This window comes from Herpailurus yagouaroundi, unplaced genomic scaffold, assembly GCF_014898765.1.
Source record: "Herpailurus yagouaroundi ecotype Mexico unplaced genomic scaffold, PumYag 142, whole genome shotgun sequence".
Classification (NCBI taxonomy): Eukaryota; Metazoa; Chordata; class Mammalia; order Carnivora; family Felidae; genus Herpailurus; species Herpailurus yagouaroundi.
In genome coordinates, this window is record NW_024412397.1 from 43,543,440 (window position 1) to 43,547,878 (window position 4,439).

Here is a 4,439-nt window from a genome sequence, read left to right on the forward strand (position 1 = left end):
ATTACCACATTCTTATCAAGAAGGTTGCTTATGTTTGAGATTAATTGTTTTATATATTTGGGTGCTTCTGTATACAGTGCATAGACATTTATTATTGTTAGCTCTTCCTGATGGATAGACCCTGTGATTATTATATAATGCCCTTCTTCATCTCTTGTTTTAGCCTTTAATTTAAAGTCTAGTTTTTCTGATATAAGTATGGTACTCCATTTTTGTTTTTACTTCCAGTAGAATGATAGATAGTTCTCCATCCCCTCAGTGTCAATCTGAAGGCGTCCTCAAATCTATAATGAGTCTTTGTAGACAGAAAATAGATGGGTCTTGTTTTTTTTTTACCCATTCTGATACCCTATGTCTTTTAGTTGGAGCATTTAGTCCATTCCCATTCAGTGTTATATGGAAAGATATGGGTTTAGAGTCGTTGTGATGTCTGTAGGTTTCATGCTTTTAGTGATGTCTCTAGTACTTTGTGGTCCTTGCAACATTTCACTTACAGAATCCCCCTTAGGATCTCTTGTAGGGCTGGTTTAGTGGTGATGAATTCCTTCAGTATTTTTTGTTTTGGAAGACCTTTATCTCTCCTTCTATTCTGAATGACAGACTTGCTGGATAAAGGATTCTTGGCTGCATATTTTTCTCTCTTCATCACATTGAAGATTTCCTGCCATTCCTTTCTGGCCTGCCAAGTTTCAGTAGATAGGTCTGCCACTACTCTTATGTGTCTACCTTTGTAAGTTAGTGCTTATTTATCCCTACCTGCTTTCAGAATTTTCTCCTTATCCTTGTATTTTTCCAGTTTCACTATGATATGTTGTGCAGAAGATCAATTCAAGTTACGTCTGAAGGGAGTTCTCTGTGCCTTTTGGATTTCAATGCCTTTTTCCTTCCCCAGATCAGGGAAGTTCTCAGCTATGCTTTGTTCAAGTACACCTTCAGCCCCTTTCTTTCTCTCTTCCTCTTCAGGAATTCCTATGATACGGATATTGTTCTGTTTGATTACAGCACCTAGGTCTCTAATTCTCCCCTCATATTCTTGGATTTCTTTTTTTCTTTCTTTTTCTCAGCTTCCTCTTTTTCCATAATTTTATCTTCTATTTCACCTATTCTCTCCTCTGCCTTTTCAATCTGTGCTATGGCTGTCTCCATTTTATTTGGCACCTCATTTATAGCATATTTTAGCTCCTCATGACTATTTTTTTAGTCCCTTGATCTCTGTAGCAATAGACTGTCTGCTGCCCTCTATGCTTTTTTCAAGCCCAGTGATTAATTCTATGACTATTAGTCTAAATTCTTGTTCTGTTATATTGCTTAAATTGTTTTTGATTAATTTGTTAGCTGTCGCTACTTCCTAGAGTTTCTTTTGTGGAGAATACTTCTGTTTGGTCATTTTGGGTAGTCCCTGCAGTGGCTCCAAACTGCAGGGCACTTCCCCTGTGCTGTCCGGAGTAACTTGTGTTGGTGGGCGGGGCCACAGTCAGACCCAGTATCTGCCCCCAGCCCACCGCTGGGGCCACAGTCAGACTGGTGTGTACCTATCTTCCCCTCTCCCAGGGGCAGTACTCACTGTGGAGCAGTGTGGCCCCTGTCTGAGCTATTTGCACACTGCCAGGCTTGTGGTGCTGCTTGGATGGGATTTTGCGTATTAGCTGGAGTGGATCTGCAAGGTGCACAGGTGCAGGAGGGGTAGGCTTAGCTCACTGTGCCATCACTAGTCCCATGCAGGAGAGTCTCTGCAGAACCGGAAGGGAGGCAGAGCCATCAGAGGGATGGATCCACAGAAGCACAACATTGGGTGTTTTGTGCAGTGCACTCAAGTTCCCTGATGGGAACTGGTTCCCAGCTATTCCATCTACTCCCTACTATTTTTATACTGACTTAGGTCAAGAATAAAATTAATGTTAATAATCCAAGAGAAGTATCAGGTCAGTTTTTACATACCTGTTCCAAGTGGCAGTGATGTTTTCCGGTAGAAATAAGGAGATGTGAAAAAAGCGTATTGCAAATTTTCAATCTAATCTAAGTTACCATGCTTAATGTTTTCTAAATATTTTCAGGAGTGTACTATATGAAGAAGGAACTACTGATACCAGTAACTCATCCCTCACCATTCTATCACCCTTGGATCATAGTTGAGAGTAGTAGATATTTGCCCTTAGGATAGATGTGATTAGTAACAAGTGTGTCAGGACTCATTTACATTTGACTGTTGTTGGCCACTATTAGGGCCACTCTCATTGCCTATACCTGGGCCTCTAATGATGCACTTTTAGATCTCAGTGTACGATCCACACAAACAGGATGAAAAGCCACAGATGTCTTAACTCATGATCTTAGCTTTAGTATTTTTATATGGTCTAATCTATTTTTAGTGATTATGGCTTTTGGTGATTGACTTTACTAATAGCGTTTATATAATATAATAAAAATAATCACAAATATTTTTTTAAATCCCTGAAGAAATACATTTTAGGCCAACTTTAATTGCCCATAACCATCATTATTAAAGAAGGATAAGTACCTTGAAATCAAGGACCAATAGAAACATCATTTTAATACTTGGTAATTTCATTTACACATATAGCTTCTAATTCCAGAGGTATATTGGTGATTCATAAATGCTATTTCCAGCTCAGATCATTCTGCCAAACCCCTGAGTCTTAAATCTCACTTCAAACTGAATATATCCATGTGGATTTCCACTAAAAGCTCAAAACTGATATTTCCAAAACCAAAATGACCTTTCCCTTCTCTAAACAAATTTCTACCACAATAGTCTCACCATTGACAGCACGTATTCACCCATTTACATAAGTTATGATTCTGAGTGTCATTCTTGAACTTTAATTTCCCCTTTCATTCAATTAGCTACACAGTTCTATTGATTTTATCACCTGGAAATGTCTCAAATGTGCTCTCTCTTCATCCTTTCTGTTACAATCTTAGTTTAGTCTCTTACTGTTTTGGAGTTCCACAATAAAAATCCCATTGCTTGTACCCCTTTATCTCATTTGCATTCTCCACACACCAACACAGCAACCCATTTACAATTTAGACCCCCTCCTGTGTGATTCCCCATTGCCTATGTTGATGTGTCCTCCCCTGGTTACACAAAAGTTCTGGAAGTTGTTGATTGGTACTCATTAAAGAGACAAGACATACATGCAAACAAATATATGTGTGAAACGCTCAGTATCATATCTCCGTTTTGGATGGGCACAGTATGTGCCAGTTTATTACATGTTTGAGAAGCCCTGCAAGAGGGATGCCTGTTTAAATTTTTATCCTCCAGCCTGAGAATTTTCTAAATATCTATGATCAGAGAGCCCCCTTTTATTTAAACAACAAGTAAGTGATCAGGGAATGCTATGTCCAAATGAAGAAATGCAGGAACAAAATATGGAGTCATGACAATGTGTGATATGTCTGAGCAGCTCACTATGTCTAAAGCATAGAATCTATAAAAAAAAAATCAATGAGTTAAGAGGCTGGAAAGTCTGGTTAGATTAGCTTTCAGGTGTTCTGAATGCTATTCTTGGGAGATGATCACCTTTGTTACATTCATGGAGTAGATAGAATATGAAAGTAAGTTCAGAATAATTCCTGGCTTGTCTTTTAATTGTAAAAATAATTCACATAAAATAGTTTTGAAGGCATTATCTTTGGAAGTACATTGTATGTAATATTTTATATAACATATAAATGTATAATTTATATAATAATTGTATATTTATCCAGGTGTTAAAAAAGAGAAAGAGAAAGGAAAAAAAAATGAATGAAACCAGGACATTGTATCATCAAAGGGAACACTAACACTTCCACAAAAAATTCATCTTAATTAAAACATTTGCTCTCCTAAGAGGGGTCAACTTGAAGAAGGCCTGAAAAAAGAAATTCTCATTATCAAAAATGACATATCCAGAGACTTCAGAGAAATTGAGTTTGAACAGGGAGTGCAAGGAGAGGGGTCTTGAAGAGTTGAGCATGTAAGAACTAAAACAGAATTTGCACATTTTGAAAATCAGATTACCACCACACCATGCCCCAACCACACCCAAAAAAGAGAGCGAGAAAAAAGAAAAGCGCTTACTCTGCTGAAACATTGAGTAGCTTAACCATAGACAAGAAAGGAATAAGAGATATGTGCGAGTTTCCAGCCAAGGATTTAGGACGTAAGCTTGAAATTAGATTTCACTGATATTTTGGATCTAATTTGCACCCTCACTAGGGGAAATGGATGTGAGTTATTTGGAGTATTATTTATAGAGATAATATGAAAGTTGTCCAAAGAAGCAGGGTAAGGAAATAAGAATTAAGTAATCGGCCAAAACTGTTTACAGTGGAGCCAGAAAGCAGGCAAGGACAGGTGACAACTCCAGGTAGCCCTCAGTAGCTCCTTCAGAAGCTTTTGTTGTCATTGTCCTCTCCACCCTCTATCTGGT